The sequence below is a fragment of the Lineus longissimus genome, chromosome 6 (genome assembly GCF_910592395.1).
Source record: "Lineus longissimus chromosome 6, tnLinLong1.2, whole genome shotgun sequence".
Classification (NCBI taxonomy): domain Eukaryota; kingdom Metazoa; phylum Nemertea; class Pilidiophora; order Heteronemertea; family Lineidae; genus Lineus; species Lineus longissimus.
Window position 1 is genome coordinate 16,266,830 of NC_088313.1, and position 13,487 is coordinate 16,280,316.

At 41.6% G+C, this 13,487-nt stretch overlaps 1 protein-coding gene across 2 annotated transcripts in view; it reads left to right on the forward strand.

Annotated features, from left to right (window-relative positions):
* The window catches only part of LOC135489658 (5-hydroxytryptamine receptor 4-like), a 52,887-nt gene that overhangs the window by 584 nt on the left and 38,816 nt on the right, over nt 1-13,487 (forward strand). The window contains exon 1 of one of the 2 annotated variants that reach the window (XM_064775107.1): nt 9,734-9,763. The exons of the other annotated variant lie outside the window; for it this stretch is intronic. The gene's annotated coding sequence lies outside the window, so the exon portion shown is untranslated. Of the gene's footprint in view, nt 1-9,733; nt 9,764-13,487 lie in introns of those variants that run through there. 2 annotated transcript variants of the gene reach the window in all.

Sequence of the window (13,487 nt, forward strand, 5' to 3'; positions counted from 1 at the left end):
AATTGGTTGCGTTAATTCCTCCAAAGAGCATCGGATCTTATTTGTTTTGCAATTCGTATCCTGTTTGCATTTAGCAACAAAATCAGTTTCATGATCATTCTTAACACACTCCCAATAACGAATAATCGAAATGGCGTGACGAACCGCCGATGACTTGATATCAAATGTATTCATGTTGATTGCAGTATAAGGCAACAGCTGCTTTCACTGTACATTCTGTCTGGGACATTTACAAACATACAGTTGATTTATCATTTTTTAAATATTCAGTAAAATCAATATTGCAATGTGAATTAGAAATCAACAAACGCGCAGACTTGAAATTGGCTGGCTGGCGGATGAACAAATATTACTTATCCATTGAGTGTTTTCAAATTATGACACTGATACATGTAGGACAATTTGTTTAGGGCTGACGGGTATGCATATTATTAAACACTACTATGACACGTTCGCCTGACAAAGCTCAACTCTTACCAGCAAAAAGCTGGTGAAAGAGTCGGAGGGAAAATACAACCAATTGTTTTCTGATGATAAACACGGCTGGGCGAATAAGCATGTGTCACACTATCATGATCTTACATATCGATCGAGAGCCCTATTAGTATCCAGAAAAAGCTCACTCAAGGAAAAAGTAGTTGGCGGAGAAAGGATCCATCAAAAATAATAAATTAGATGATCGTTTTTGGAAACATGGAGTATCGCATAAAAGAAACAAGCTCCTATATTATGATAGCGACATGTCGTAATTATTGGTCTTCGTATTGTAAGGCTTCCCGATTGTTGTATCCAAGGCGTCAGATGGTGACGCAGACATAACGAAAAACCTATCTGCTTTTCTCCTAGTTTCCTTAGAATATCAGTATGATTGGGTAACTGAGTCACGACTGCCTTGGATTGCAAGTATGACTGGCAAAGCTAAGCCCTCCCGATGGGGAGAAATTGTTTGGCTTTCGAATTAACCTTCATGACATATTAATGGCTTCTACATTGCAATACGCTGGCTTATTGTACACGCGCTGTGGCTAAAAGTAAAATACGTGCTTACGTGAAGAGGAAATGACGACTCAAAAGGAACAGACAAAAGATCAGTTCATTTTCAAGGGGCGTTAGGTCCGCATTTATTATTTCTATCCGAGTGTACCCCTCCACCTCTGTAATGGGAGTGCCTTGTTCTAATGTGGTAAACCAATACCTCCACCCACCATGTTGTAGAGGTTTGTTAGTTCGCAGAACTGCGATATTTTGCCCAATAGTATCTCTCATGCCATCAGTCATACGACGGAGTTAAATAATACACTCGTGTCATCTAACCACATAGTGTAGTCCAGTTAATATTGTTATGCGATCTTATGCGGTCCTGTTGATTAGTATCCTTGTCAAGTTAATAAGCTTACAGATTAACGAATTGGTTAATAAGCTATAGAGTAGATCCAATGAAAATATCGATATCTGCATGGACCGTTTCTGATTGCCAATACCATCTGTAGATATTGCTCTTCATCTGGACAATTTCAAATATCAAGATCTGTCTGTGGTCTGATGATGACCACCCTGGTGTAAAAAGGTTGAAATGTCCCAGGATTGAACGTCCGGGGAACAACTGATTCTAGAATATGCAATTTTGTCTCTGAGGTAAAAGACGTTTAAAGTCTCTATTGAACCCAACATACAATATTCGGTCAGAATACAATAGGACTGGACCATTTCAGCCAAACTCTTAACATTTGACCATAATTTTTCAAGATTCTCGACCAGGCATTTGTTACAAGATTTATCATCATTATCAAAATGCTCTTTTTAGACTCTACAAGAATACTAACCAAGTCAACAATTCAATCCACTGGGTCCTCGCATGCCTTTGTCTCTGTACTACTTTTTCTTCTTTGTCATTTCCTTAAGTCCGATCCACACGTCATTGGTCGGAGCTTTCTTATTCGCATCATTGCCATACAGGATGTGATTCTGCTTCCTAAAAGTAAAATATTGCTGCTAATCTGCCAATGCATGCTATTATATCAGGATTTGTCAGAAACAGATCAGCTTTTGCGATGGAGCTGAAAGCAGTTTCGATAATTGTCAGATCTACAACAAAAAGCAGAAGAGAACCGCAAAGAAAAGCTTGGTTCAATACATTTGTGCACATCATATGAAGTTATATCCGTACCTTATGCCCGACAACGCTTTCTTTTATTGGGAACTAATACCTGACCAACACTTTGGTGTTTTTAAAATCATTTGCCGTCCGTTTTAATTCGAAGTAACGACGATGCACGAATTCACTTTCTTCGCCACTTTCATTAGGTTTTGACCAATCAGCAGCCCTGTAACCCCCATGACCTGCGCCGAACAAGCCTGGTAGGTCTCTTCTGATTGGTCAATACTTGATTTATATAACTCCAAAATCTCTGTATGAGAAGAGTCAGAGAGTGGAGAAGATCCAGTGGTAAATGCAACATTTAAGCATGGGGAACTTTGATATCTTTTTAGAAGTCAACGATTGACGTCATCGCCGCTATTGAGGAATACAAACACTAGCAAAGGAAATATAAAAGTATCATCGTTCGGTTTCACCGTTAATATGGCAACGTTAAAAGAACCAGTCTTGGTTTACTCTGTAAATAACGTCAACAACAGGATTAACATGATACTCCTGACACAATGGGTCTTTTGAAAGTGGCCTTGGCGGCATTGTTGTTGATGCAAATCTTTGTAAACAGATATCAGTTTTAATGTTTTTATAAGTAACTCTTGCCGATATCTTTGTCCAAAACACGATGGAAATGATATTTGTCAACAATATTTGTAAATTAATGATGGGTTCATTGCCGCAATCACGTTCTCGGATCTGGAGGGAGGCTGTATCGTACAGAACTTGTTATGAGATATTTTTGTGATTTGGACATCTTTTTTTCTTCCATTTTATCTAACCTATATAATTATCATCTTTGGTTTGCCAGGAACATCATCTTCTTCTTCTTCTTCGCGTCAAGATTGCCACTGCCATCTCAATATTCATCTCCTCAACGTCCCTCCCTCATGTGACAATCTACATGTTCTAAGGATGTCACGAATGGCGATACGCAGTATCGCTCAAGTAATCAGCACTGCTGCTTTTTCGCCTCCGGTGCTTCAATTACGGATCCCGAAGCTTCCGGTGGCTCTGGTCGACTCTTTACCTTCGCCGTGCAAGTGGTCCGCAATGACCCAACGGTAAATTAGGTCATGCAGGGATGATGTATACAGCACCAATGTTTATATACATGTAATTGTACATGACGCTCCTTATAAGAAAATGTGGATTTGAAGTTCAAAAACTGGTAAAAAGCTCTGTGATACTTACAAATGAAAACATCACACCTTTAAGACCAAAGTAAATCGCGAAGCAGCCTCGTGTTACAATTGGGATGAAGACTAATTAGAGGCGATCAGAGAGTGTAAAAGTGTAAGAGCCTCTTTTGAAATATAGATCTTAATGAAATTTGGAAAGTGCATTTGATAATTATTCTGGTTACATCGTCGTCTACCTAAACACAGTTCCTTCTTAACGATTCAAATGTCATTTGTCGAGGAAATGCGGGTGAGAAACAAAAAGAAAAATAACGTACAATTCGAACACGATCCACCCACCTTCGGAAACATATCTAAGTTGACATTTGAAGAAACACGCACGTGATTTTTAATTTAATAGAGAACATATCAGGTAGACATGACTTTGACAACATTTAATGTTCAACAGTGAAAGAAATCATTGGAAATATCAGGCATGATTTTTTTACCACATCAAGGCACTTTGTCTCGAAATTCAGTTTTGGTGTCAAAATACTAAGCTTTTACATATACATGTATATGTTTTTTTATGAATGGCGATGAATTACGAACAAAGTGAATTGATAAGACATGACATGTCGTGTCGACCAATATCTAATGACTAATTGATTGTAAGTTCAGCATTTTTTTTTACAATAATGTCCTTTCCAAATCGTCCAATATTGTCGCAAGCCTACACTTTCACCAAAACCTTACCGTTCCATTGTGAACCCGGTCGCCGATAGGCTTGTATCAATTTCGAGATACTCCATGTCCTTTGGTATGTAGAACTTATTAGTAGACACTGCCTGAAGAGAAGACTATTGCATTACGGAGTTGGAAGGAGCAAATCTATTGGAATTTGAATCAGGGCTGCAAGCACTAATTGGATCATATGGCCTTTTGAAGACTGTCTTAATGTAATTGGTGTTTGAAGAGTTGTTCTTCATTAAAATCCGTCCTTGGAAGAATTCAAGTCAATATTGGCAATGTGTCACCCTTTTACTGTATAGCTGTTTTGAAAGGGGTCTGTTCCATCCAAATATAGGATCAATCCTGATTAATCTAAATAGTTCCATGAGGACATGGCGACATGATGTGAGTGACTGTTTACATTATATTTAGAATAAAAGGGAAATGCTGTCGATTGGGGACGGCTCAGAAGTAAGACCAGTAGTGGTCCGATGTCACCCGTAGACGTTGAGGCATGCTTTTTACTTTGATGCGATGTTTACGTTGACTTTTAAAGTCTATTAGCCGCATACAAACGACCGATCGCCCAGCTCCATTAAGCTGTTTCCTTTAGCAGCCACCATAACTAGTGTATCCGAATGACCGCATTGTACCCCGACTTGTCGCTCATCACATACATAATAGCAACTTGCCAATGGTCATGTCATATCTAACGACATCCGGTCCAAATGTACCAAACGCCACTTTACAGTTACCGGAAATTGTCATGTACCAAGATGGCGATGCTTCCGTTTTGGAACGCTAATTGGCACGCGCAAAAGGCCGAGGGAAAAGAAGCGGATGTACTTTTGAATACCCTATATGAGCTGAAGATGCTGGATCGGGTTCATTATTCTAATCGACAAAAGAGTTATTGACGATTGCGGGAAAGAGTACAAGTGGTCCATTTGTACGAATAAGCTATAAACAGCTCTGTCCGAATGTTTTCTAGACGGTCGCTGTTGACCTTATAGATCGCCATTGGTATCACTGGCGAGACGAGGTTGTCAAAAGAATCGAAAAGCTCGAACAATTCCCGTCGCATCCAGCAGAATTATTTTGGGTGTAAGGTTCTTCCGGACTTTCTTCGATTTTTTAGGCACATTAAGTTTGAAAAGTCTTCCTCTGTAAACTTCCGTACTGTTCACAGCCACTGGGGAATAATACTTGCCTCTCATCGCGGCCAAAACGGTTGCCAATTAACTGCCGCCATGAACCCAATTATCATTTCATTTCGCATCCTTCCTTTCTCCATTAGAGTGACAAACGCCAGCCTCTCTACCCGAGGCCTCTGCAGTTTCTTGTTTCCCCATCCGAGTGATGCCAGTATGAGTGGGAAGGTTCCTTTCTGTGATGAGGCCCGGGGATAATCTCCAATGGGCGCCGTGATCACGACGTCGTAGAACATAGGGAGAGGCGTGGGCGTTGGCGTTTCGGGGACTTCCAAAACTCCCTCACGGCGACCTCCTCACAAGGGGTCCAATTTGTTTTTCTCCAGGTGACCAACATGGGGAACTGGGTCTAAGGCGTTATGAGTTAAGAATAACAGTGGGGCCAGCGTGCGCTCCCAAGCCGTCTTTGTTTCCTTATTCTTGAGCAATTAGGATATGATACCCAAGAGGATGTGAGTTGAAAGGTTAATTTCTGTGATAAGGCCCAGAGCTGGCTAAACACCAACGAGTACGCCCGATGAGGCAAAACTATCCTTATTTACGAAAGTGCAATGAGCGCCCTAGGCAAACTGGGGGGGGGGGGGGGATTGACCGCCCTGAGACGTCGCAGCTCGTCATTGTCACCGTTATTCCTCGCCATATACCTATAGCCAATCACTCTGGCAATACCTGCACCAAAAGAAGACGGTGAAAAAGGAGAAAAAAATCGTTTTTTTTTTCTTTCCATTTCGTTGGTCTTTGTAGTCTCCTATGGCAGAGATAACAAGAAAGCACAGTACATTTTAGAAGCCTTATCTAATTGCTATGACAAGACGGAGCAAAGGAAGGGATTGCCGATTTTTTGCTCCGGTCTCCTACAGATTCGATTACACGACTAATCTAATATTATAGCGGTGTCTTATTTAATACGTTGTCGATATCACTGTCTGATGTTGTTCTCCCATCGAGATTTCGGTGTCTTTTGCTTTCCTCTGCAATTGCTGCTTATTGTGAAAGACCTGTCGTTTGTCAAATCAGAGGCTCCCAAAACTGCATCACCCAGGAGGTCTTAGATTTGAAGCAATGGCTTACCAGTCGTCGCTCAAAGCAGCACGCAGACTGACTAGTTTCGCGGTTTGAATTCCGAGCAATGTACAATCTTAACTAGCGAAGCTACTGTGGCACCGTGTAACATAGGTGTGCTCGGAAATAGCAAGCAATTAAAATGGCTATTTAAAGCCCATTTCGGTGCACAAAACCCCCTTAATCTGTTTCCATTAAGATAATTGAGATTCAACAATTGTCATCGAAATAACCAATTTATTACGCTCTTTAAAGGATCTTTAATGATATATCGCTATGCCATTGTGATCATGTTCAGCAGTACACAAGACGGTTTCCACTTCTTTGGCATTCTCCTGGTGTCCACCCTCTCTCTAAATCAATGTAGCAGCTACGCTTGTCAATAAGACGAAACATGTAATGTACCTGCCGATGACATTTAAGCGGGCGATGGTGTAAGTGTCTTATGTTGTACTCCAATCGTGTCTTGTGCGGAGAATGCGAGTTGAAGACGGTTTCTACTGGCACCTCTGTAAATAAGTGTAGCAGACATACTTAGTCAATAAGTCGATAACATTTAGACGGGCGATGGGGTCACTGTCTTATGTTGTACTCTAAATCGTGTCTCGTGCTTGAAATGCTTCCTGGACTGAGCCACTTCTTTACCATCTCCTGTGGTGCCCGTCCTCTTTCTAAATCAATGTAGCAGCCACGCTAGTAAATAGGTTATTACCCGTTGATTACACTTAGACGCAAGAAGGTGGCTTATAAGATTTGCAGATTTGGCGCAGACATGATCAATGTGTCAGGTAATGGTGAACAAGATCTAACAAGATTCTGCTGCCATTTGATGGTAAAAAGTAGTCGAGATGCTGACCATCCCTGCAGATACTGATTGAAAGTGGTACAATTGGGAGCTGGCCTGGCGTTGATGATCAGAAAATAAAAGAAGCTTCGGACGCCGCCTCTAGTCAATACTTGAAGAGAAAAAGGGGGCACTATTCCTATGAAATTCGCCTGAATTGGCAAGACTCACCAAGACTGATGCATGTAAGAGCATATGAAATACGTGAGAAACCCTGGCCGAAAAGGTTGTTTTGTGGTAAACCGATTGACTAAAAAATGATAGAAAATAAAGAACATCAACACGTGATGATGAAATTATACATCTCTCCTACCGAGATTGATGCATAAAAGCTTATTTGCAAAATCTTTGTTCCATCAGTGAAAAAAGCAACAGTCGTAATGTGGTCTTGTTTGATAAAAAGAGAACTGATTTATTGATCTTTTATTCCGCGTTCGGATCAAATCTAGATAATAGGCAAGGGGTTTGGGGAATTCTCGGCATTGATTCTCTAAAAGAAAGATTTGCTGTCGATGTTTGATAAAAAGCGAGAAAGCTGTAAATAGAGAGGGAAAGTGTTGAGTGAATTATCAGATCGCTTTGATCACTGAACACGTCTTTTTCGGTTGTAATCATGCCTTTGATTTGGTGTTTGGACAGATCGTACACGCTACCATTTTGTAAAAACGAAAACATGTCGTGGGAAAGATACCGACTGTAAGCTTGTGTGCATTATCTGCATCTCTGCAGTTACGAGTGTTTCAAAGAATGGAGCTAAGTCCTCGCGACAGGAAGGGCGGATCTCTGATAATGGTATCTTTTCTCCGGGGTCTCCGCCTTCCCCCTACATTATACAAATCGTCAAAAATTGTTTATAAAGCTTATAATGTGACGCCCTGCTCTCAGAGACTCAGTATCTTTCTCTTGATTTACCACAGTAGCGTAAGTCAGCAATGGATAGCAAATATTTGGATAGTGTGTTAACAGCGTGTCGGAGGTCTTTAACTACAGGGACGTGATCTTTCAAGAGGTTTCGAACAAAGATCTGAAGTATCCAGTAGCCATGGTTTCGTCGAATTAGGAAGCTGTGATTTGTGTTTACCGATATCTAGGGTAGGTTTGGAATTCTTCCTTTACCCTTGAATTACATCTGCGGGCGAAATTGCCGGCGTGAAAGAGTATATCTCAGACCCCGGGAAACAAAATGTTCTATCAAAAGATCGTCTGGTCTATCCTATATATCTCTCTCTTGGCAATCGAATTAATCTGTCGCAAAAGGCTCGGACTATTTCTCCAGAGGGAGCTAGATTTACTTCCACGCCAGGCTGAATATAAAGAATTGCTGTTTTCTCTGCGAGGCCTTTGCTTGATTGAATCAGAAGCGACCCATACATGTATGGGCCGCTTTGGATTGAAGCAACTGCAATGAAAACCAATTCAAAATTCCTATTTGGGTTTAATTGCTATGTATCCCCAGCTAACCAATCTGTCCTCAGCCTGGCTTCTCCATAGCCTACCTCCCTGCACCCAGCTTCCAGCTTACTGTCTAAATGGGAACGAAGAAAAGGAACCAGAAGAATGTGTTTCCAGGCTTTCTGCATCTCTCCATTGTGTTCAGGAAGCATGGACATTTTTAAACATACGGTTGCCTGGTTCCTGGCCCTGGTTTCATAGCGACAATTGCGTAATCAAACTTAAAACTCACCACCGCACGTCTGAAAAATATTGGAATCGAGGCACTTACTTCCGAACATACAGGATGTCTACCAGCTTCCCATGGTTTTGCGAATGCGTTTGAAAAACCTACTACACCTGTTGCATTATCATGATGCCTTTATAAGGCACGTTTATGTCTTGGCCAATCAGAAGCCCTCAATTATGTTTCACCACAGCAGTGTTCTGGATCTAACCAATTGTAAGGGCCTGAGAGAATTTGAGTTAGGCTTCCAATCCCTTTTGCTTTAGGACAGGCCGTATTGAATAAACGCTCATTTCGGCGAACATTTGTATGTCAACTCTCATCAACCTATAGATTCCAGACGAGATTGGGATAGCTCTACAGTAATAGATTCACCAATTGCCAGGTCTATGTACTAATCACAGGTTGGAAATGCTACGCAGGTGGTTGTTAGACTAGCCTAATTCGCATGGAATGACCCCCAACATGTACTTACTTGACTATCATTTGGTTGATATAGCGCGGATTTTTTGGCTGGTTTTGTGATGTGTCTGCTACATTCTGTGACCTGTCATTGCGATTTGGTTTGATTTGTGCCCACCGTGTCATCGACACAGAATTCACTGATGTCTACAGTTCGTAAGATGGGCGGATTCAGACTCCAAGATTCGTATTTCGCACAAACAGTTTCAGCATACCGAGCAGGTTTCGCAAGTTCGAGAGGGCGAATATGCATGTATCGGCTTTCGTAGTATAAGTATACAAAGAATCGAAGCAACAGCAAATCTCTGTGTGTTATTCTACAGATACGCTGCTCGGCACAAACGAACGAGTAGATGGTCGCAGCCTATATGGCCACAGCTAATGGTCAGGACAGTAGATGCCACTGGTCAATCTGTCTCCTGGGCCGCATGATACATCTCCTCAAATATGCGAATTATGACCAGCAATGAAGAAGCTGTATCAGGATGGGACTGAGAGTTATTGGTGTGTGAATTGAAGTATGAACCTACATATAAGTTACATATAAGTTATATATAAGTGTATACGCGGTGCCCAAATGTGCATGGATGTAATGTGCAGGCCGATCTGTACGCTCCGTGACTGTAGGAGCCCGTTACATTGCATCCTGAGATACGCGATGGCTATCGAATGACACTGCACAAATACAAATGTACTCATCACAAATTATTCATCTGAGAAGCCATGATGTTTTCGTGTCGTCGCTGCATAATCTGTCGCCAGTATTGTTGATCAGCATCAATCATGATCATTGGCAAAGCGATGATGATGATGCCGTTGTTTCCAATCCAGAAGCGGATTTATAGTTGATAACTGTATACATTTCCGCGCCCACGCAATAATTGACATTTTCTGGCAGAAACCTCGCTGGTAATGATTATTTCATTTTGTAATTCTGGGCTTGCCTGATTTAGAAGCAATTTCCAAGTAAGGATGACCTGACAATTCTGGACAGTTTACAAATAACTCCATTTGCCCGGATTTTCTAAGATGAAATTCAACTCACTTCCCCAACCTTCAACGGCCGGCCATGAGACAAAGCATCCTTAAGCATAAAGATGAGTATTATCTTCCGAAATGCCCTCCCAAGATGACGCATGACGGGTCCGCTATAATGACTCAGGAAAATATTTGGGATAACGTCAGTCCATATTGGTTCTTTCTTCACTCTCTTGATTGGACCAGAGAGTCTATTTGTCATCCAGGACTTTATTTGCTGCGTGGCTGACCTTGCATGTATATGTGTATATGTCTCTGGTCTTGCGTCCCGATCGGATGCTGGCATAAGTTTGAATGATGGAACAGATATGTTATGAGGATGATGATGATGTATTAGTCGTCTTGCTCCACGTGGTGTTCCAAAGCTATGACCAGGCCAAACCCACGGTAACAGCCGAGCCGAGGCCAAGCAATTTGTCAGCATCTGATGAGTTGCCGAGAGGGTTGAAGCGTGTGCTCATTGCGACGAACAAACTGCAGAGTTGCCCAATAGTAAGTCCCGCTGTAAACAATAAATTGAATGCCCCTCTCGGGTCGTGACTTGGCTTCGATTCCCGATCAGTGCTCGTCTTCATGTTGTGAAAAAGTGGGCGTCTGACGGCGTATGTTCGCTCTGAGGTATCTAGTTACATAACAGTTAACACTAGAGCTAAACTGTCCTGAAATCTGCACAGAATCCTCAGGCGGAGTATGGCAATGTCGAACTCCCCGTAAAAAGACAACAACCATCTATAGTCGGTATGGTTTATTACAAACATGACATGAATGGCGTATGGGTTATGGCGGCAAGTGGTACAGTATTCATCAGAACCGTGATCACGCATGAAGGACTCAAGCGCACCAACCCAAAAGGAAAACGGAATAGTCGTACTCCTCAAGGAAACTGAGTGGAGAATCTCGTGTGGGGAGATGGGGTCCAAATTGATGCCGTTCCCTCAACAGACGCACCGCTCTAATGGTTTTTATACTCAATTATTGCAAATGGTATGCCTTCGACAAAGGCGTTATGATTGAGCGGGCAGATGGCATGGAGCTCTTATAATGGCGTATGCGCTTCGGCACTAATCATATCACCTATTTAAGTCCAATCGAGGATATATATATCACAAGATGGCGGAAGTAAAAAACGAATGACACATAAGGACGTCATTTTGCGTGAAGGTACCTTCGCTAGGGGAAATACATGTAATTGAAAGTCAGTTTTGCCTGAGGCACTGTCTGATGAAGCAGCCTATGAGATAACTTGAGACCTAGATTCTATTCAAACACGGGATGCTGTACATCCTCAGATCTGAGGTATCCCTTCAGGTCTGAGGAAGATCTTCAGAAAGAGCGGTGATCCGTGACTGGTTTAAACCAGAATTCATGTTCGAAAATTCGTGGTTTTTCGAGAATGGATGGCTTCCAACGGAGCCTCAAGTGCGTGACGGGGTTAACCTACATCATTCTTACATCCAACAATTGATAAAGTAGGGCTGGGTTACCTCCCTACATCCATTTATTCATTTGGATATTCACCGTTTATCGAGTTTCGGATCAAGCGCCCCCAAATCGACACCATCACCAATATAATCTCATTGGAAGAAGTAGCTGTTCCAGCTCACTACACAATGGCGCCATTGACTTGCTCAAGTGTTATCTTCACAGGACCTGTCTCTGATCGTATAATCAATATCGCCAACACCGAAACTTAACAAAGATTTGATCAATACGGTCCAAGACGTCCCATCAAGTTGTCAGACACCTGACTTAACCATCTGACCGTCACTATGGGCTTGGGAATTGCTTTCGTCAAGGAATACCGACATTTATTCATAGAAGAACGACGTTTAGGCTGACATCGCGAGTTGAGGTGATTTAATCGGGAATCTCAACAGACTGTTGCTCAAAGAGCGTATGTCCAAAATGCGGTGAACGTGAGTTGGGCCATATAGATTTTAAGGGTTCTAGAAAACAAGGAATCCTAAGGAATGCCAAGGTGTCGGATTTATTTGACAAGGAGGATAATGTGCCTATTCGACTCTTTTCTGTCCTGTAGTAGAATGGCCGGGATAGTTTATCCTATTGATATAGCTCACGAGTGGTGTATAGTCTCTCGGCTGAACTCACCTCATGCTGATGAATCGACTCGAATGCCTTTCCTTTAGTCTAGGGCAGGATTTTGAGCAAATGCACGACAGGGAAAAGTTAAAAAGCTTCATGATAAAAATCGCGGAATACCCAGCTGGCGTTATTCCGCAGAATGCTGTGAAGACGTAAAAACAATATAATGAAATAGAGTAAAAAGGTATTTCGTTCGTTTGAGTAATTATTTCTCCACTGCTTAACTGCATAATGTATGGAAATATCCCCGCAAAAAATACCTTTAACAAATAGTGGGATTGATGTTTTCTAATGAATTTCTGTTCAGTCTGGCTGAAAATTGAATGGTTTGTTCTTCACTCATGAGGCAGATTTGTCAATTTGCGTACTGCAATTACAGGTTGCTGTTTTTGGACTCGGGGAACATTACATCAGTGCGCGCTGGTATTGCTTCAGAGCGGGCTTTCTAGGATGAATTAAAAGACTGCGTCCTTGATCAAACGCACCGTGTTCAATAACACTCAATAGATCATGTTGCTTTAGTAGCCGGTTTCTGGGTTGAAAATTGTCCTGATTATTTTTAATATGTCACGTCAACTCATTTGCAACATCTTGCTCTTTCATGCTAAAATGTCATTGGTTAGCGTTAAATATCCATCGTTTTGATGACGTCAAAATTCAAAAGCTAACTTTACCCGCAATGTTGCCACCATGGGATGTGCATATACATGAACGAGGTAACATTATTGCTTCTGACAGTTTTGCAATTTGTGTGACGGATTAGGTGATGAATTTCGTCTTAGGTTTTGCATTTCGCTTTGTTAATCTTGTTATGGCCGTGTGAGATGCTATCAAGAACTGTCTGAGATAAGACGTTGAAGATTATACTTTCAATATCAAATTTGTCCATGCCATAGGTGTTGATTGAACCAGTATATATTCGAAAATCAGTTCCTAACTGACTTAGTCAAATCAAATTTTTATCAAAATTAGTGTTTACCCTGTGCAATCAGCCCAATGATTGCCATGTCAGAAAGTACGAAATATATGTAGTTTATTCTTTAGGATTTGATCTTTAGCATATAGCAGCTACCATTCCTGTGTTGTC